The 22,261-nt window shown below is 40.2% G+C and overlaps 1 protein-coding gene across 5 annotated transcripts in view; it reads right to left on the bottom strand.

The window, feature by feature from the left end:
• STS (steroid sulfatase) overlaps positions 1-22,261 on the bottom strand; it is a 178,872-nt gene that overhangs the window by 28,062 nt on the left and 128,549 nt on the right. Inside the window, exon 11 of one of the 5 annotated variants that reach the window (XR_012160073.1) lies at positions 20,511-22,024. The exons of the other annotated variants lie outside the window; for them this stretch is intronic. The gene's annotated coding sequence lies outside the window, so the exon portion shown is untranslated. Of the gene's footprint in view, positions 1-20,510; positions 22,025-22,261 lie in introns of those variants that run through there. 5 annotated transcript variants of the gene reach the window in all.

The following is a 22,261-nucleotide window of genomic DNA, read 5'->3' as shown; positions in this document are numbered from 1 at the left end:
ATCCACAAAAGCCAGGGCACTAGGCAGGGGAGCTGCCTGGAGCTAGCCAATGGAAGATGCTAATGGTGGGGGGGTCCCTCCGGGGTCCCTCCCCTCTCATGAAGATAGGCATCTAGGTCTAGGTTGCAAGGAGTCACCTAGTTCTGTTAGTGATGCAAGAACTGAAGGAAGATAAGCATGTAGGACCTGAAACAGAACAGCTGAAAGAGAGCAAGTAAGACCTCACTTATAACATTTAGCCTAGTGGATAGGATACTCATACAGCATGTGAGAGCCCCTGTTTCAGGTGTGGGAGAAGAAATTTGAAGAGGGATTTGCCACCTCTCAGCTAAGTACCATAGCCACTAGGCTATAGTCATTCTGACTTGTCCATTGGCTAATTTATATTTAATGAAGCACATGAAAATGGGTATGCTGGGTCAGACCAATGGTCCATCTAGCCCACTATCCTGTCTTCTGACAATGGCCAGAGCCAGATGGTATTGCTTCAGAGGGAATGAACAGAATAGTGTAGTTATCAGTTGATTCATCCCCTGTCGCCCAATGCCAGATTCTGACAGAGATTTAGAGACACCTGGAGCATGGGGTTATGTCCCTGACCATCTTGGCTAGTAGCCATTATAGACCTATCCCCCATGAACTTATCTAATTCTTTTATTAACCCAGTTATACTTTTGGCCTTCACAACATCCAGTGGCAATGAGTTCCACAGGTAGACTGTCGTTGTGGGAAGAAGTATTTCCTTATGTTTGTTTTAAATCTATTACCTATAATTTCATGGAGTGATCCCTGATTCTTTTGTTATATGAAAGGGGAAATAACACTTCCTTATTCACTTTCTTCACACCACCCATGACTGAGGCTAGTGTCCTCACCAGTCATTCCTTCCTCTCAAATATCAAATAACCTTTTAGTGTAACTCAACTCCTAGTTACTGTGGAGATTATTAAATGCGTAACTATTTAATAGTGTCCATTATCAACTTTTGATACTGTAGTCCGGATGGGCTGACAAATATCATCACCCTGCCTGCCTTCAGCCTGATGTCGCGAGACTGTATATTAGTGCAGTCTGCCCACATAGATAGAGCCAGTCAAAACTCAGGATTTACATTTTGTGAGAAATTTCAGAATCTTGAAGTTTGGTTTCATTCCAACTCAGAACAAAACCAAGTTTTCAGAAGTTTCTCATGAGCTAGAACATTTAAAAAAAAAAAGTTGTTTCAGAAACAAATCAACTCATGGTGTTTCTGAAACCAGATTTGTTCTTGGGGAGCAAGTGGTGGGGCTGCCGCAGAGCTATGAACCCTCAGCACCCAGGTAGTCTGCTTAGCTGAACTGCCCAGCAGCAGGGTTCTGCCAAGACCCTGCCTTTGACTCGGTGGAAGTTTGTCATACTGAACTTGTTTTTGCAAGAAATTCCAGGTTCAATGAGCTGGCATTTTCCAATGAAACAGTATTGTTGGAAAGTTTCTGATCACTCTATACACTGGTCAGATTGCAGGGATCAGGGCCTTAATCAATCATTTAAATAAGAAATATACATAAATAAAATAAATAACAGCTTGAAGATGGAAGTCATTTAGAGTTGCATGTTGTACCTTCTCCAAAGTACTGAAAGTGCTTTTGGCATTGCATGATAATATATGAATTTTATATACATCTCTCTACTGTAGTTATCAGTGATGATAGCACTCAAAGGATGTCCTGAAATACAGACAGCTGGGTTCGGGTTGTTTTATTTATTTAAACCAGGCTTATGTTCCATTTTTAAATTGTTGCTTTGCATGCACAATCCCCATCTTTCAATCGTAGCAGGTTGCTTTGCCAAAAATAGTCTCTAGAGCTTGATGATCTGTGACAAGAGAAAAGGTAGCAAAAACCAAAAAGAAACATTCATCTAAAGCCCATCTTCCCATGCTGCTCAGTGCTCAGGCTTCCTTTTCTAGATGTTATTTATTTATTTATTTGTTTGTTTGGGATCCCTTGCCACAGCTCAAATTTAAGAGCAAGCCTTGAGAAAAATCTCAAAATGCATCTGTACAGTATTTCAAATCATCCCATTTTTCAATAACTATTTTTCCACTAAAGGACGTTCCCACACACAAATAGCATGTCAGTTAGCCCTATCACAGAACAGTTTCCTCCCAACCCTCCAAATTATCTACTAATCTGTTGAGAATATTTTCGCCTAAATTTCTGATATTTACTTTTTCATTAGAACGACATTGGGCTATTATCAAAAAGAAAAGGAGTACTTGTGGCACCTTAGAGACTAACCAATTTATTTGAGCATGAGCTTTCGTGAGCTACAGCTCACTTCATCAGATGTTTACCGTGGAAACTGCAGCAGACTTTATATACACACAGAAATCATGAAACAATACCTCCTCCCACCCCACTGTCCTGCTGGTAATAGCTTATCTAAAGTGATCAACAGGTGGGCCATTTCCAGCACAAATCCAGGTTTTCTCACCCTCCACCCCCCCACACAAATTCACTCTCCTGCTGGTGCTAGCCCATCCAAAGTGACAACTCTTAACATAATCAAGTCGGGCTATTTCCTGCATAGATCAAGGTTTTCTCACATCCCCCCCGCCCCCATACACACACAAACTCACTCTCCTGCTGGTAATAGCTCATCTAAACTGACCATTCTCCAGGTTTAAATCCAAGTTAAACCAGAGCATCGGGGGGGGGGGGGTAGGAAAAAACAAGAGGAAACAGGCTACCTTGCATAATGACTTAGCCACTCCCAGTCTCTATTTAAGCCTAAATTAATAGTATCCAATTTGCAAATGAATTCCAATTCAGCAGTTTCTCGCTGGAGTCTGGATTTGAAGTTTTTTTGTTTTAAGATAGCGACCTTCATGTCTGTGATTGCGTGACCAGAGAGATTGAAGTGTTCTCCGACTGGTTTATGAATGTTATAATTCTTGACATCTGATTTGTGTCCATTTATTCTTTTACGTAGAGACTGTCCAGTTTGACCAATGTACATGGCAGAGGGGCATTGCTGGCACATGATGGCATAGATCACATTGGTGGATGTGCAGGTGAACGAGCCTCTGATAGTGTGGCTGATGTTATTAGGCCCTGTGATGGTGTCCCCTGAATAGATATGTGGGCACAATTGGCAACGGGCTTTGTTGCAAGGATAAGTTCCTGGGTTAGTGGTTCTGTTGTGTATGTGGTTGTTGGTGAGTATTTGCTTCAGGTTGCGGGGCTGTCTGTAGGCAAGGACTGGCCTGTCTCCCAAGACTTGTGAGAGTGTTGGGTCATCCTTTAGGATAGGTTGTAGATCCTTAATAATGCGTTGGAGGGGTTTTAGTTGGGGGCTGAAGGTGACGGCTAGTGGCGTTCTGTTATTTTCTTTGTTAGGCCTGTCCTGTAGTAGGTAACTTCTGGGAACTCTTCTGGCTCTATCAATCTGTTTCTTTACTTCTGCAGGTGGGTATTGTAGTTGTAAGAAAGCTTGACAGAGATCTTGTAGGTGTTTGTCTCTGTCTGAGGGGTTGGAGCAAATGCGGTTGTATCGCAGAGCTTGGCTGTAGACGATGGATCGTGTGGTGTGGTCAGGGTGAAAGCTGGAGGCATGCAGGTAGGAATAGCGGTCAGTAGGTTTACGGTATAGGGTGGTGTTTATGTGGCCATTGTTTATTAGCACTGTAGTGTCCAGGAAGTGGATCTCTTGTGTGGACTGGACCAGGCTGAGGTTGGTGGTGGGATGGAAATTGTTGAAATCATGGTGGAATTCCTCAAGGGCTTCTTTTCCATGGGTCCAGATGATGAAGATGTCATCAATATAGCGCAAGTAGAGTAGGGGCTTTAGGGGACGAGAGCTGAGGAAGCGTTGTTCTAAATCAGCCATAAAAATGTTGGCATACTGTGGGGCCATGCGGGTACCCATAGCAGTGCCGCTGATCTGAAGGTATACATTGTCCCCAAATGTGAAATAGTTATGGGTAAGGACAAAGTCACAAAGTTCAGCCACCAGGTTAGCTGTGACATTATCGGGGATAGTGTTCTTGACGGCTTGTAGTCCATCTTTGTGTGGAATGTTGGTGTAGAGGGCTTCTACATCCATAGTAGCCAGGATGGTGTTATCAGGAAGATCACCGATGGATTGAAGTTTCCTCAGGAAGTCAGTGGTGTCTCGAAGGTAGCTGGGAGTGCTGGTAGCGTAGGGCCTGAGGAGGGAGTCTACATAGCCAGACAATCCTGCTGTCAGGGTGCCAATGCCTGAGATGATGGGGCGCCCAGGATTTCCAGGTTTATGGATCTTGGGTAGTAGATAGAATATCCCAGGTCGGGGTTCCAGGGGTGTGTCTGTGCGGATTTGATCTTGTGCTTTTTCAGGAAGTTTCTTGAGCAAATGCTGTAGTTGCTTTTGGTAACTCTCAGTGGGATCATAGGGTAATGGCTTGTAGAAACTCGTGTTGGAGAGCTGCCGAGCAGCCTCTTGTTCATATTCCGACCTATTCATGATGACAACAGCACCTCCTTTGTCAGCCTTTTTGATTATGATGTCAGAGTTGTTTCTGAGGCTGTGGATGGCATTGCGTTCCGCATGGCTGAGGTTATGGGGCAAGTGATGCTGCTTTTCCACAATTTCAGCCCGTGCACGTCGGCGGAAGCACTCTATGTAGAAGTCCAGTCTGCTGTTTCGACCTTCAGGAGGAGTCCATCTAGAATCCCTCTTTCTGTAGTGTTGGCAGGGAGACCTCTGTGGATTAGTATGTTGTTCAGAGGTATTTTGGAAATATTCCTTGAGACGGAGACGTCGAAAATAGGATTCTAGGTCACCACAGAACTGTATCATGTTCGTGGGGGTGGAGGGGCAGAAGGAGAGGCCCCGAGATAGAACAGCTGCTTCTGCTGGGCTGAGAGTATAGTTGGATAGGTTAACAATATTGCTAGGTGGGGTGAGGGAACCATTGCTGTGGCCCCTTGTAGCATGTAGTAGTTTAGAAAGTTTAGTGTCTTTTTTCTTTTGTAGAGAAGCAAAGTGTGCGTTGTAAATGGCTTGTCTAGTTTTAGTAAAATCCAGCCACGAGGAAGTTTGTGTGGAAGGTTGGTTCTTTATGAGAGTATCCATTTTTGAGAGCTCATTCTTAATCTTTCCCTGTTTGCTGTAGAGGATCTTGATCAGGTGATTCCGCAGTTTCTTTGAGAGCGTGAGGCACAAGCTGTCAGCATAGTCTGTGTGGTATGTAGATTGTAATGGATTTTTGACCTTCAGTCCTTTTGGTACGATGTCCATCTGTTTGCATTTGGAAAGGAAGATGATGTCTGTCTGTATCTGCACAAGTTTCTTCATGCAGTTGATAGATTTCCACTCCATACGGCTAAATGCAGTGCCTTGCATAATGACAGGTTTCAGAGGAACAGCCGTGTTAGTCTGTATTCGCAAAAAGAAAAGGAGTACTTGTGGCACCTTAGAGACTAACCAATTTATTTGAGCATGAGCTTTCGTGAGCTACAGCTCACTTCATCAGATGTTTACCGTGGAAACTGCAGCAGACTTTATATACACACAGAAATCATGAAACAATACCTCCTCCCACCCCACTGTCCTGCTGGTAATAGCTTATCTAAAGTGATCAACAGGTGGGCCATTTCCAGCACAAATCCAGGTTTTCTCACCCTCCACCCCCCCACACAAATTCACTCTCCTGCTGGTGCTAGCCCATCCAAAGTGACAACTCTTAACATAATCAAGTCGGGCTATTTCCTGCATAGATCAAGGTTTTCTCACATCCCCCCCGCCCCCATACACACACAAACTCACTCTCCTGCTGGTAATAGCTCATCTAAACTGACCATTCTCCAGGTTTAAATCCAAGTTAAACCAGAGCATCGGGGGGGGGGGGGTAGGAAAAAACAAGAGGAAACAGGCTACCTTGCATAATGACTTAGCCACTCCCAGTCTCTATTTAAGCCTAAATTAATAGTATCCAATTTGCAAATGAATTCCAATTCAGCAGTTTCTCGCTGGAGTCTGGATTTGAAGTTTTTTTGTTTTAAGATAGCGACCTTCATGTCTGTGATTGCGTGACCAGAGAGATTGAAGTGTTCTCCGACTGGTTTATGAATGTTATAATTCTTGACATCTGATTTGTGTCCATTTATTCTTTTACGTAGAGACTGTCCAGTAAGAACATAAGAATGGTCCTACTGGGTCAGACCAAGGGTCCGTCTAGCCCAGTATCCTGTCTTCCAACAGTAGCCAGTGCCAGGTGCCTCAGAGGGAATGAACAGAACAGGTAATCATCACGTGATCCATCACCTGTCGCTCATTCCCAGCTTCTGGCAAACAGAGACTAGGGACACCATTCCTGCCCATCCTGGCTAATAGCCATTGATGGCCCTATCCTTCATTAATTTGTCTAGTTCTTTTTTGAACCCTGTTACGGTCTTGGCCTTCACAACATCCTCTGGCAAGGAGTTCCACAGGTTGACTGTGTGTTGTGTGAAGAAATACTTCCTTTTATTTCTTTTAAACCTGCTGCCTATTAATTTCATTTGGTGTTCTTGTGTTATGTTCTTGTGTTTGGTTTCATCTGGTGTTCTAGTTCTTGTGTTATGAGCAGTAGTAAACAACACTTCCTTATCTACTTCTTGTGGTATGAGCAGTAGTAAACAACACTTCCTTATCTACTTTCTCTATACCAGTCATGCTTTTATCGACCTCAATCATATCTCCCCTTAGCCGTCTCTTTTCCAAGCTGAAAAGTCCCAGTCATATTAATCTCTCCTCATACAGATGCTTTTCCATACCCCTAATAATTTTTGCTGCTCTTTTCTGAATCTTTTCCAGTTCCAATATATCTTTTTTGAGATGGGGTGACCACAACTGCACACAGTATTCAAGATATGGGCGTACCATGGATTTATATTGAGGCGATATGATATTTTCTGTCCTATTATCTGTCCCTTTCTTAATTATTCGCTTTTTGACTGCCGCTGCACATTGAGTGGATGTTTTCAGAGACCTATCCACAATGACTCCAAAATCTCTTTCTTGAGTGGTAACAGCTAATTTAGACCCCATCATTTTATATGTATAGTTGGGATTATGCTTTCCAGTGTGCATTACTTTGCATTTATCAACATTAAATTTCATCTGCTATTTTGTTGCCCAATCACCCAGTTTTGAGAGATCCTTTTCAGATTACTAACATCTAAATATTCAAATACATTTCTTAGAGTTTTGCCCTATTCAGTTGTTTGCCAAAACCTAATGTGTCATCACTATAAATAAACACATTGGCACAGATTAAACTATTTGCCAAACAATTTTTTTTTAGTCTCCTGAAATGTCTCAAGACTTCAAAGGATGAAGTCTTTTTATAATATCTAAGTGCTATATGAGCTGGAAAACATGTCAAATACCAAGACCTAGCATCAAATTTCACAATCTTCTTTATCCAAATCCTACAGGAGAGTAAGAATACAGGATCCATTTGAACAAGGAAATAATCTTCTAGTCCAGACACTGTGTTGTTGCAGTACTCTCCTGATGTTCTTAAATCCCAGTGGAATGTCATGCTGTACCTGAAACATCAAGTGGCACTTCAAGTTTGTCATGTCCACCATACCAGACCTGGTGCTTGAGGCAGCAGTGAAGCAATACAGGACTGGATTTTCTGAATTGTTCAGCCCCCAGAAACTCCCACTGTTTTCCTCTGCTCCCAGTCACGCAAACTTTGACAACAATACTTTTGAAAGCTAAAGTTAACAGCAATGAGTCAAATTCTGCCCTCAGATCCAGTGAAGAATGCATGCATATTGGAGAGCAAGTTTTGCCCAGTATCTGAACTGCAGATTAAAGTTACAGTTTACAGGCTGCTAGCATTCGGAGACCACTATCTATCAGGTTGCCTAATATTGTTTTATTGTTTCTTGGTCCTCTTCCATCTCGCTTAGTGTATTCATCTGCTGTCTCTTGTCTTATACTTAGATGGAAGCTCTCTGAGGTAGGGACGATCCTTTTATTCTGTATTTATATAGCGCCTGGCGCAGTGGAGTCTTAGTCCATGATTTGGGCTTCTAGGCACAGGGATAATATAAATAATAAATAATAAAAGTAATTATTACTCCTACAATCATTCTCCTACTTGAGTAAAATGCAAATTCCATGTAATTAAAGGTAAAGAAAGTGCTTATAGACTTTGGGTGTTGCCCTCAGTGGGACATGGTCTAGACTAAGGAAATAGGTTGTATTTTAAAATGTGTTAGCTAGAGCACAGTAACTTACAATGTTTTTTAATATCATTTCGCAACTTTGGTAGGCAAAGACAGTGACACTTAAAACTGTTAGCTCACTGTGTAGAAATGATTCATTTTGCCACCTCATGGCATATTTGCTATATACTCACACACTGGCCTTTATGAAGGAAATTACCTCTCTATCTAGAGACTTTCCATGGATTTCAATAGACGTTAAATCAGGCTTTCAGACTATTGCATCAATTTTGAAAATATTTTTATTTCTTTGCTAAGTATTTTTACAGATTTTGAGATGTACTTGTCCCTTGCTCTCTTTCTCTGCCCATTAGTGCTGAGAGTTCTATAACTTCTGGCACATTCTAGCCATTCAGTTAGGGCCAGCTTTTTTCTAGTGAATGAGGCAAAAATACAAGCAACATACATTTTGTTTCAATTCCCAGTATCAGAAAAGTTACCTGGGCATGCTAATTTTATCATTTTAGTTGCAAATTCATTCATTAACTGCTCAAGTTTCTTGTTAACCTGTCCCAAATTTGTGACATTCTTGTTCTGTATTTATTTTTGCACCAAAATAAGTATATCAATGCATTTTACAGGTGGACCTACAAAATGCCAAAGCAATGCTATTTCTGCTTAGCTGTTATTACATTTAGTTCAACTAGCACATTTTCATATCTTGTGAGGTTTCATATCTTTCTGCTGTTGAAATGTGTGGTAGATTACTGACATCTATCCAAACTAAAGGAAAAGAGGCAGTGTTTTTTAGACCAACATAACTCTGTATAAAGTCTCAAAATGCTTTTCAACAGAGTAAAACTAATCAATACAAACAAAATTCCAAACAGAGGAGTTTTTTGTATGCTTTCTATGGTTACTTTTACAGAAACTACCAAGTCCAATTTTACACAGATCAAATTTTCAGCAGAACACAGCTGCTACTTACTGCATTTTCTATATTCTTTCACTTGGCTGCTTCTAGCTTAGGACTTGTTAGACACAGAATTCTTTCAAAGCTTTTTTTATTTTTTTTCAAGGCTTTGTAGCAAATTCAAAGTAGTTACTGCAAAACATCACTGTCAGGGCACTTGGTTCAAACCTGCATCATCTTTGTGTGGGTACTTGCATTCTTATAAGTAAAACTGGCCCTTACTAATGAAGCTGACTTTGACCGTTGAACAAACTCTAGTCTTTTGTTTAACTTTGTGTTGCTTCCCTATATCTCTATACCTTCCATTGAACCACTGACTCAAACACATTGACTATAGAAGTTTCTGCTTCTTAAAGGTATAGGCATCCAGAGCCCCAGGCTGCAACAGCAGCTGTATGTAAGCAACTTCAATGGAAATTGCTCACATGCAGCGTTTTCAGAATCTAGTCCACAGTACAGGCCCTGAATCGCTGCCAGCTATAAACAATACAAGCACATTACTAGAAATTTTATTACAGAACTTCCAGCATGAGTTTCTGTAATTGAAGCTCATAACTCTAAACCTGCATCTGAGACTTTGGAATGGAAATTATTTAGTTTTGATAAAAGGAAAACAGACAAAATGTATGGTCTCATATACTGTACAATGTCCCCAGACTACAAATGGGAGGAGCTTAAACTGTATGACATTCAGTTTAACTAGCTAGGCAGGTGCATGATATAAACAAAAGAAGTAAATAATACATAATACTTTTATACAGTGCCTTTCATCCTTAAGGGTCCTGGATTACTTTATAAACATCTAACATCTACATACTGTAGACAAGGATCACTCATTCCACCACTGAAAATGCAGCTATATCTAGGGTGAACATCATCAACTGTTTAAAACCTGCACGATGTGACAACGTGAGTGTCCTCTCCTTCTTTAGCTGGGTTACAGATAGGTGTGGTTTGAGAGAGGTGAGGCAGGAAGTGGAAGAAAGTGGTTTTCAGGGCCTGTGACCAGCTCTAGCGAAACTGGTATTGCTGTGTGAGGGCCCTGGCTGGATTAAAGGATTCTGGAATTTTAAGTTAACATGGTCTCAAAACATTAATTAATATGTATTTTAAGGTGCCACTCTGCATGCTAGAAATGAAGAATCTTACCCAAAAGAAACTGCAGGGTAATTTAGATGGGCAAAATAAACATGAATGATAGATCAGAGACAGGCAATGAATCCACTTAAGAAGCTAGCAGTGGTAAGACATTTTCTCAGGAGAAATGTGCCATGATTTCTGCATTCAGTTAAATTTCTTTGCATACAATTATTTTCCTGGAATTTCCATCTCATTTAATTTTGCAGATCTAGGCTCAAAATACTCTTGTGTATGAAGTGATTACATCTAACTTTGGTTCATTTTCTATTTTTCTTGCTGTACGTTTTTACTTTGTGTTTGTACATGATAGTGTTTTAGTAGCTTTAGCAAAAGATTAATTGACACTCTCTGGTACCTCTATGAAAAGTAAGTCATTTTTCCCTGGCTAACGAGCTAAGAGGATAAAGAAGGGAATAAAGGGAAATGTCCGAGAATCATCCCAACTCTCGTAAGAATGACAATTATATAAGGAAGTGAAATGTGTAGGTGTCTGGGGAAGTCTCAATGGTCAGTGGAGATGAAGACAATGAGGAGATTCTGGAACACAAAATTATCCTGATCTTAAAGCCCTCATACAGGCAAAGCTGCCACTGGAATCAACTGGAATTCTACCTCAATGACTTCAGAGTGTACCAAGTATGTGTAACAGCAGAAACATCTCAGCTCACAAAATAAAGAGTTAACTCTAAACCAGCTATAAAGGGCAGAAATATTCTCAAAAAGTCATGAGACCTGTTTTAAATTCCTGAGAATTTTTCTTAAACCCATAAATATAAGACTCCTTTTATTTATCTGTTGGTTTTCGAACCTTTAGGGTGCAAGTTGGTGCAGCTTTCCTCTGCAACACTGCCATCGTATCCTGGACCCCGAATGCCATTCTGGTGGCGTAAAAGAAACAGCAATGTAGTCCTGGAGAATAAAGTGCAAATATGTATTTGCACTGGAACCCCAAATCTAAGTTCTGCTCATAGAATCAAGGAACAGACTCAGGACTGATCTGCAGCCCAAGAATTATTATTATTTTTTAAACTGAAAGTTTTGAATAAAGAATATATTTGTAAAAAGTCACAATCATCTGTTGCTTCATCTGATCTCATGGACTTTGTATTTCTAGTTAAGAGTTGAAAGAAATATCTTCAGCAAACAATTTGTTTGCTAAATTTAGCCCCTCTTTTCTGTTTGCATGCAGATTTTCATACTTTTTCAGTAAGGAGAAAAAGTCAAAGGACTTAGAATAAATAGAAACTTTCAAAAAGCTTTTTAAGTATTGAAGTCTTACATAATTAACCAAGATATTGGAGGAAAAGGTAATAAATTATGTTGTGATGGCCTCATACATCACCTAGACCAAGATGTAAGAAGGGGTGGGGAGGCTGCCCTTCTGCACTGGCAGAAGCAGAGGAAGAAAAATAGCTGTCTGTGCTAGGAGAAGAACTGGAGGGTGAGGAACACTATCTGCCTGCTGTGGGCAGGAGGAAAAGGGTGGTTATTTCCTGCACTAGATATGTGCTACGTCTGTTGTGACCAGTATGTGTAAGCAGAGTATCCTGGTCTGCAACTCACTGAATCATTCTGAATCTGAGTCCATAGCACTGATTAGAAACCTTATTTTCCACACAGTTCTTTTTTCATTCTGATGCTTTTATGGTACTCTCTCCTCCAGGACAGTATTCTTAATGAGGTAATGATACATTAGCCAACTTCAGACAATCATGTTTTCAGTGTTTTTTTTTTTTTTTTTTTCTGAGAAACAAGCACTTCATGGGAGAGAGATGAACCAAGTGGTCTGGCACACTTTATACACTAGGCAGGATGAATATGAAGTAATTCCTTTCTTTGAAGCACATTGCCTAAGATAGCGTATGTCATTTGAATCCAATTTTAAAAGTAGAATGAATCAGTGCTGTGTTCTGAATATGCAGGATGCTGCAGGCTCAAATCTAGCACTGACCTGAAGCTATCTTTGGAATTGCACTGCTCTGGAGATTTTTTTAAAGCCCCCCCCCCCCCTTTTTTCTTTTTTTTTTTAAGTGATTTTGTGAGCAGACATTCACTTTTGAAGGTTAGAACATAATTTTTATCTTGTTTTATATATTTATTATTATTTACTTTCATTGTGTCTGCTGCCAACCTTCCAAATGGATGGTGTATTTAAAAGCAGAAAGCTGCCCTAGTTTATATCTTTTTTCTGTCTTCTACAGGTAAATTCTACAGGTCAGAACCCTCAAGACTGTTTTACTACCACAAATATATGGTACTGTTCCTGACAGCAACCCATTCACATTGACATTTAAATGGTACTAAATTAGACTCTTTAAAATGTCTTTGCTTTTATATACTCATTCAAACCTGTCAACTTTTTTCTATTCACTAAGAACATTACTAATTTAGGTCAGGATGTCTTGGATTCAAGAGACTGATCAGTTATGGCTGCAATTTTTGTGTGAGGGAAAAATACTGTAATATGATCACAAGGAGAATCTGGGAATAGAATATCAGTGTCAAGGGACATCCACCATGCTCTTTCACTGGTAGGTTCTTAAATCAGTTTTACTATTCTTGTTCTAACCAGAAAGCAAAGCTTTCAAAAGAAATGGAGAAATTTGTTGCTTTGATTGTTTTTCCTTGCTTTGCGCTTGTGCTCTCTCTCTCTCTCTCTCTCTCTCTCTCTCAAACACAATGCCACCTGTTTTACTTCCTTTACTGAAGGAGGATATGAGGTTGGTGTCTTAGGAGGATGAATTTAAAGAGATCTGTTTTCATGGTATGAAAACAAAAGGTTTACCTGGCAAAAGTTAGGGTATGTCTGCACTGCAAAGTTGTCGACAAAGCTTTTGTCTTTCACGGGTACTTAAAAAAGCCCCCCCCGTGAAAGACGAAAGTTTTGCCCATGCAAGTGGCAGTGTGAACGCAGCTTTGTCGGCATGAGCGCTCTCCTGCCGACAAAGCTAACGTCGTTCGTGGGGCTAGAAGTATTTTGTCAGCAAAAGTGCCGACAAAGTACCGACAAAGAGTGTTTACACACACTGACTTCTGGCGACAAGGCTGTGTCGACACAGTCTTGTCACTAAAAGCTGCGTGGTGTAGACAAAATATCATACTGTATGATAGTCACTTCTTTTGAAGTGTGTTGTGTTAAAGGAGACGTTAACTTCCTGGACCAAGACAGCTAAATAGATTATTTTACCCTCTTTTGTATTTGTAAGTAGGTGCTGAGGTTCTCAGTAGCAAATAGGAGTCTTGATTTACCATTAACAGTCTCCCATTAAGAAAAGGTAAACAATATTGATATGAAAGTCTTCAGCAAAGCAAGTAAGAGAAAGACAAAAACAAAGCCGAGGCAAAGCTTATAGGTCTAATGTGATGCATAGTAACACATTTGACATTTCACATATGAAGCTGCAGTAGCATTCATTCACCATAAAGGAAGAAGCACAATGACCAAATCTTCTTATCAGTATTATTTCTTCCACAAGGGGACATGGGAAAACCTATCTGGAAGATCTCAAAAGATATTCTCCACCCCCCTTCATTTTAAAGAAAATACTTGTTCATTTGTTCTGTGGATGTAGGAGGATACTATGTTTTTAAAATTAAACCAAAAATATTTTAGGAGAGCTGAATTAGAGAGGAAGATGTGTTGCCAACTACTTTAGTTTGAAAACATCTCCTCATACAGAAACTATTGTTTCTACAACTGCTGTTGCCACTCTAGCCTCAGCCACCCTCCCAAACATACATTTATAACAGGAAGAACAATTTCAGATTGATTCTACAGTATTACATAGCCATTTCCCAGTTTTCAATATCTACCAGCACTTACTCACATGCTTAACTGCTCTCAGGACAATTTTGTCCACAAGTTTGGCATTCTTTAATTTTATTTATTTTATTTAAATCTTGAGTCACAAATTGATATGGCTAATATTTAAACTAAACCACAATACTATGAATAATTTTCAACGCTGTTAATTAAAATAAGAGTTAGAATGTACAATTTCATATCAGTCTTGGGAAAATGGGGAAATTGCAGATTGTGCCTCTTTTATGCATATTTTCATCTTCAGAAACAAGTCTGATTTCTCTTCTAGTTTACACAAGAGGTAAAATTCTTCCCTAACCATACATCTCAAAAAAGAATTCGATAAGCTCATGGAGGATAGGTCCATCAATGGCTATTAGCCAGGATGGGCAGAGATGGTGTCTTTAGCCTCTGTTTGCCAGAAGCTGGGAATGAGCGATGGGATGGATCACGTGATGATTACCTGTTCTGTACATTCCCTCTGAAGCACCTGGCATTGGGCACTGTCAGCAAACAGGATACTGGGCTAGATGGACCATAGGTCTGACCCATTATGGCTGTTCTTCTCTCCACTGATTTTAAATTACACCTGGGTAACTGAGAACAGATTTTGACTTAAATTCTTTTTATGGCTTAAAGAAAAATAGTGCAGTAAAATCTAAACAAGTTTTTCTTTCTTTCTTTCTTTCTTTCTTTCTTTCTTTCTTTCTTTCTTTCTTTCTTTCTTTCTTTCTTTCTTTCTTTCTTTCTTTCTTTCTTTCTTTCTTTCTTTCTAAATTGATTGGTCTTACACCTGTCAACTGCAAAATCTTCTGTATTTTTAAACCTCAGGCCTCAACCAAAAATAAATAAATAAATACATAAATAAATAAATCCACTGTCATTAGCTGAAATAATCCTGCACCCTGAGTAAAGATATACTAAATGCATAGAGGAAAATAGTGTGTGCTGAGCAAAAAATTGAAATAAACAATGACTAGGAAGACTCCTCTCCTTTAGGAGGGCTAAACATCTCTCATGGAATATCATACAAAGTGGGATACTGTGGACCACAGTTGTTGGCATTGACTACTGTATGAACATTTAAAGATCTGACTCCCAGTGGGTGACATTGATGGAATTCATTTTTATTACTGCAGTATATGCCAAGATGCAGAAATTCACTAGGACTCATTTAATTTTTTCAAATATTGAAATTTTAAAAAAAGGGATGGATGGACATTTTTGATTCTATTCCTCAACCAGTTATATTCACAAGGCAAACCTTTTAGCCAGCAACAGAGTAGAATAGATATTTTCATTTCCAGAACAGCAGTCTGATTACTTCTGGCTCATTTCCACCGCTTGTCCTGTGGCTTTTAAAGTGAACGTGCTACATACTGAATAGCACTGTATAACCATCTCTGGTAGCCTAGGGTTACAAATTTTTAAAGCAGGCAACAGAGTGCACAATGTGGTTGCAACAATTTTAAAAAGTCTGATATTCTCCCATCTTAAAAAAAATATTTCAATATGAATCATTGTCCAAGGTTCTAAGAGTGACTAGTAATTTTGGATGCCTCAATTTTAGTTTTCTTAGCAAGACACACCATAAAGGGGCCTGATTTTCAGAAAGTACTGAACATCCTCCCTTGGAAGATCAAGCCCCTTTAAGGGGTGTTAAACCAGACAGTCAAATCTTTACAATCTTGAATTTTTTCTTTAAAATAGATTCTTTACTCATTTTTATTTTTGTAACTCACAGAAATGTAGGATTGGATGGGATCTCAAGGGGTCACCTAGTTTAGTCTCCTGCACAAAGGTAGGCCTAAGTATTATCTAGACTATCCCTGACAGGTATTTGTCTAAGGGTATGTCTACACTGGCAAGTTTCTGCACCACAAGTTATACCACTTTTATTAAAACACCGGAATTAAACCGCTGTTGTGTGTCCACACTGTGCTCTTTGTGACGCTGAGCGCATCCACATTAGTAGCTCTTGCAACAGCAAAGAGAGCAGTGCATTATCCCACTGGGCAACTGGCCACAGGGTGCTTTGGGAAGGGTTTGCCGATGCCGCATGTGGCAGGCACAGCATCACATGATGCAGGTTTCCCAATCGCATTGTTGATGGGCATCCTACTACATTGCCAGCTGCTTTCCAACTGAAGTGTGTGGGGGGAAGAGTGTGTGACAGGGAGAGTGTGTGTGTATGGATGGGGGGAGAGAGACAGTGTGTTTTGGGGGACAGAGAGTGTGTCGGCATGCTGTCTAGTAAGTTCAGACAGCAGCAAGAAGCAACCTGTCCTGATGCAGGAGGAGTGGGAAATCCCAACATTAGCCCCTGCCTCCCTCCCTGGGCCCTCTGCACAGCAATCTCTCTCTCTCACACCCACCCACACCTGCCTCTGTGTTCAACAGCACGCGCATTCCACATTAATAGTTTGCTTTGTGTCCTGGACCAGATCAGCACAGCACACAAGGGCTGTCAAAATGGTGCTTTGAAAGGGGAGGGGCACATGTTTCCAGGGCAGCCATGTTCAAAACAATGAGCAGAGCGGTCACTTGAGGCATCATTTGACAGCTCCGGAGGCCAGTTACAGTGCAGAATGCAATCAAGGGTCTACACTAGCAATAACGCGCTGGAGCCTCTGCGCAAATAGCCTTACAACTCTCGGAGAGGTGGGTTTTTTGCAGGGCTGCAACTGAGGCACTTCTGCGCGCAAAGTGGCTTGGCAGTGTGTACACGTCTGCAGTTTGAGCACAAAAAGCTGCTTTACTGCGCAGAAGCTTGCCAGTCTAGACAAGCCCGAACTTGTTTTAAAAAACTTCGAATGACAGAGATTCCACAGCCTTCCTAGGTAATTTGTTCCAGTGCTTAACTAACTTATAGTTAGGAAGTATTGCATAATGTCTAACCTAAATCTCCCTTGCTGCAATTTAAGACCATTACTTCTTTTCCTCTCCTCCATGGATAAGGAGATCAATTTATCAACCTCCTCTCTATAAACTTGAAGGCCTGAACTTACGTATTTGAAAATGTATTTAGTCTTTTCCAGGCTAAACAGCCCAGTTTTTTTCAGTCTTTCCTTGTAGGTCATGTTTCTAGACCTTTGTATTGCTCTCCTCTCGACATTCTCCAGTGTTGTGCCCAGAACTGGACGCAGTACTCCACTAGAGGCCTTATCAGTGCTAAGTGGATGGAAAAATTGCGTCTCGTGTCTTGCTTACACTATGGCTAATACATCCCAGAATAATGTTCAGTTTTTTTCCCAACAATATTACATTATTGACTCACACAATATGAATATAATTCTATGAATTGAAATTCTTTACAAAGCTTGGTCTACCAAAGAACAAAATTAGCTGACTGATTCAGGTTGGATGAGTAGGCAAAGACTGACTAGCAAGTTTGACAAGGATGCTCCTTGACCATTGCTCTGAACCTGTAATATCATCTGACCAACCAGATGGCCTTTGAAGGGACAGTAATAGTGTGGCCTTTGATAGTAATATGGCCCATAATGTATGAAGCAGTATGGGGCACTCCGTGCCAGACAATCTCAGCCTCTCCCATTCAGATTGGGGGTGTCCCAAGTGAACTGATGGGTGAGAATTCTCAAAGGCATTTCTAAATTACATCACTAAGTTAAAAGAACTAGGTTCAGAATCAGTATTTTTCACAAGAAGGATCAATCCATTGTTTTTGATGTGTGGTTTTTCTTGTAACGAGAGCTGCTAATAATTTCATTTATATTTTTAAAGCTGATAACTTGGGTATTATTCTCCCTTTACCCAGTGTCTCAGTACTAGAGGCAATGCAGTCCTGAGATTAGTAGATTCTTCCCCTCTGTCTATGCAGATTAGTATATCTCATTGAATTGTATTCCCCTTTCTATCAGTCATTTATGTTTCATGATGCACTGTTTTGATTTTATTGGCATTTCAATTTAATTTGCCATGGCAAGGCCCTTAAAAATATTCATATTGACACTCACAGTTTTGGTACTGGAAACAAACTACTATGGGGTAGGGGAGAGGGCAAGGAAGCAGTAAAAGTGCTGGTTTAATTTATTGTCTAGTAAAAACTAAGAAGTTGATCTAGTTCATCCTAGATAAGTCAGTAAACATTTCTACTAAACACAAAAATGAAGCTTATGTTTTCCCTCCTTCCTCTTCTTTGTCTAAAAGTAGCAGTTTCCTAAACCTTTTGAAGTGATAAACGCCCATTTTTTCATGGTCTGTGTGTATAAAAACATCCTCACTGCATTTTCCACTTTTATGCATCAGATGAAGTGAGCTGTAGCTCACGGAAGCTTATGCTCAAATAAATTGGTTAGTCTCTAAGGTGCCACAAGTACTCCTTTTCTTTGTACTACTAAAACCCTGGTTTGTAATAGGGAAGCTGAACTGTTGCTAGTGCAATCATCCTGACATTTATCAATAGATTTTTACTTATCGTGCTAAAATACCATTAGGATTGTTAATTCTTTGTAATATATACTGTGCTGTGTTGTATTCCAGAATGTTTACAAGGATTGCAGGAATTTACTGCACAGCGTGAAGTGTAATTCCCACTTATATTAATGGAATGATGGTCACAATGAGAGGAGAATAGGCCTCTGAGTTTGCAACATGCAACAGTACCATGCGACCAAAAATACACTCTTTATTTGATGAATGCTCTCCTTATAATTACGTTGTCATAGTGATGCATTTTTAATAGCACTAATTCTTATGCCAGCAAAGTTCCAGAGCAGCAGCTCTTGACATTTTTTACAGTATTCCTTTATGTAAATTATAACTTTAACAAAGAAAAGCAATCCACGGTACAGAAGTACCAGTCTGTTAGCATCAGCAGAACTATAGCATTTGATCGAGTTAAATTAGGCCAAAGCATATTCTGACATATACAGTGACCAGAACATTATACAAAAACTTAGATGGCTTAGTCTTTAAACGTAGAAACTACATTGTCATTGATTATGATCTTTTAAAGTGTAAATGTTTAATGATTTAGGATCCTGAGCACTTAAGATGACATCTAATTAGGCAAAAAGACAGGTTAAATACCAGGAATTAGAATTTTTCAAATGTGTAGCTTCAGAATATTAATATGTGTGGGCAGAGCCCTCCAGCATCACTGAGCTTCAGGAGCTTCTACAAAAGCCCTTTGTAGTACTGAATGTTCAGAGCCAAGTTTACAATGGGCCAGGCATTCCCGAACCCTCAGCTACCTCAGTTCCTTCTATTAAACCTCAGAGTCCTAGAGAGCAATGGGGATGGTCAGCAGTTAGTGTGAATACGCTGACAGCCAACACTCTCAACGAACCACAGTTACTGCAACTCAGCCTTTCTTCTTAAAGATGATCTCTGCATATTCCCATTTGTCAGAGTCTAGTTACTATTACAAACCTCAAGAAGGTGGGCTGAGGAGTTCTAATTAAACAAAGATTGCTGTACTGCCCTCCTAAAGTGAGCATCAGGCCTAGATGCCATGTTGAGAAAGGTGCTGTGTAAACGTGTGAGCAGAACTGGTAGCAGCCCTGCAGCTTTCTAAGATGGAAACATAATAGAGGCAGGCCATTGATTCTGCCAGAACCCTAGCAAAGAAATGGTCAGATTTTCAGTTACAGCATAACCTGATCCACCTTGACATGCACTGAGTGGAACAGACATTCCCCTTACATTGAATACAGTGAAGGGAAGATCAGCCATCAAAGTATGCAACTCATTCACAGGCTCTCTGACTCTACTCTGTATGATTTGGAAATCAATCCAATTAACCATCTGGGTGTTAAGGATACATATATCCTAAATATCCATTTGGATATCAGTCTGAAAAAGGCTAGTGTACTAAGGACTCAGTCTTTTGTTGCAGTGTATTTAGTCTATTTAAGAAAAAAAATCAAATGATTTATCTTTATTTTCCTGTTGTCCAGACAGGTACTACATGTCTCCCTCCTTCTGGTAAAACCTAGATCTGCAGTAATTCAAGCATCTTCCACACCTGCAGCTCGCTGGTGGAAAGATGGTGGAGATTCATACAGGGCTCTTTTGTATTAGCATTAGTTCCCTCAGCATCTCTGTATGTATGAGATCTATATGTACGAGATCTGAAAAGATCTGGTTGTTATCCTTTTCTTGGAAATTCTTTTCAAATAAAACTTGACCAGCTTCATTCTGGTGTACAAAAAGAAAAGGAGTACTAGTGGCACCTTAGAGACTAACCAATTTATTTGAGCATAAGCTTTCGTGAGCTACAGCTCACTTCATCGAATGCATCCGATGAAGTGAGCTTTAGCTCATGAAAGCTTATGCTCAAATAAATTGGTTAGTCTCTAAGGTGCCACAAGTACTCCTTTTCTTTTTGCGAATACAGATTAACACGGCTGCTACTCTGAATTCTGGTGTACAAGCACTATACAGTAATATGGGACTTGCAACGCTTTAACTAAATTTAAACTAGCTACAGATGTGAGTGCATACACAGGATATTTTGCATTCTAGCATTCTGAAGCTTCAGTGGTCAATCCTTACAAAACTTTCACTCTTGGACACATGATGCTGGAAGCTCTTCCTTTTGGACAAATGCCATCCCTAGCAGGAGCAGCCATTACAGACACTGCAGAGTTTACAAGGCTGAAGCATATTTTCTAAAGAGTACATAAAATACAAAGACAAGAAAGAAATGAATACTTTGATACTTGCATACATTTCATTTTTGTTACGCAGGTTTGGGTTTGTGCCCACATGCAAACCACAATGCAAGAAGGGTAAGCTTAAGTAAGTATGGTAGGATAGCATTTTATAGTTTTCTAGGCCTTTTTTAAGGATACCCATGAACTAATTCTCCCCTTCTTGTTTTACTGGACTGTAAACATTTTAAATGTATTCTTTTCAAGTGTATCCCCAGCTAAAGTTCTTCTCACCAGCTGTTGACTTCCCATTCCCCTGGTGACTTCTATGTAATTTCCATTGTCTCTAGAATCACCTTGTTCCATTTACACTGGAGACACAGGCAAAACAACATTTCTTTGTTTATCAAGTCTGCCCCCACAACATATTTTAGGAACATTTTTCCTAAATGCATAACTCTTTACACACCACCTGTACATACATCACACAATGATATTCATGATCAGCACATCAGTTTTTAAATGATACTTTACTTATAGTACAATAATGGTGTATGCAATCAGCTGATTCAACTGCTTATTTTTGGGGTTCAGATCCCCCCTTTTCCTCTTGGGGTGTCTGGACCCTGATTGTCGCAAATGGTAATAGTAAAATTCAGAATCGCACAGGAAACTACTGGTCAAAATGCCAATAAGAGCAGTTGGGAGCAGTTAAAGGGCAATAATTAATGAATTAGTAATATACTGTATTTTGAACATATCAGGTGCTTCTTACAATATCAGAGAACTGCCACACAGAGCTACCGAGAAATCAGAAGTGAGGAAAATACTATATTATGCCAGGTGAGTGACCACAGCAATGCTGATTACATCAGCTGTGTACTAGAGCAACAAGCTAGAGGAGTACATGGAGTCTCTTTCTATACAACAGTAACAAGCTGGAGTGAGATAAGCAATGTGAAGGATCTTTCACTGGCTTGAGCATATCTTTATGGATGCTGTTTTATTGTCTCCACAGAAAAGGCATTTATGAAGAGCTGGGATTGGAAAAGAGTGGTAGCAGTGACAACTGAACACTCTCCAGAGAAACTGACACAAAAGGGGAAGAAGAAGAATGTTTACCTACCACATGCTTGTGCTCCGAGAATGATACTCTGCATGATTGTCAGGCTGCTTCTAGACTTCCATACGAAAGTGACATCAAGAAAACGTTATGGTCAGATTCTGCCTGGCCCTGTTTTGCTATGCAGCATGGAGGGAGGATGCAAGCATACTTCTTTCCACCCTTGTATGGCACATCTTAGTACTAGGAAAAATTGCAGTCCATGAATTCTGGGGAATAAGAGGGACTGCTCTATTCTAGTCACTATAGAGGGTGGGAAGATTAGGGTCCATTGCTCCAACCCCCTCCACTCACCCCTCTGCCCCAAGAGATAACAAAGCTGACTAGCTGCTCAGGGGAAGGAGAGAGAACTCCACCCCACAAAGATGTTTGGTGTGACCCGGTGGTGCCTAGGGCAGCCCTCACTGGACATGCTAAGGT

Source organism: Lepidochelys kempii, chromosome 1 (genome assembly GCF_965140265.1).
Source record: "Lepidochelys kempii isolate rLepKem1 chromosome 1, rLepKem1.hap2, whole genome shotgun sequence".
Taxonomy (NCBI): Eukaryota; Metazoa; Chordata; order Testudines; family Cheloniidae; genus Lepidochelys; species Lepidochelys kempii.
This window is presented reverse-complemented; position numbering and strand designations above follow the sequence as displayed.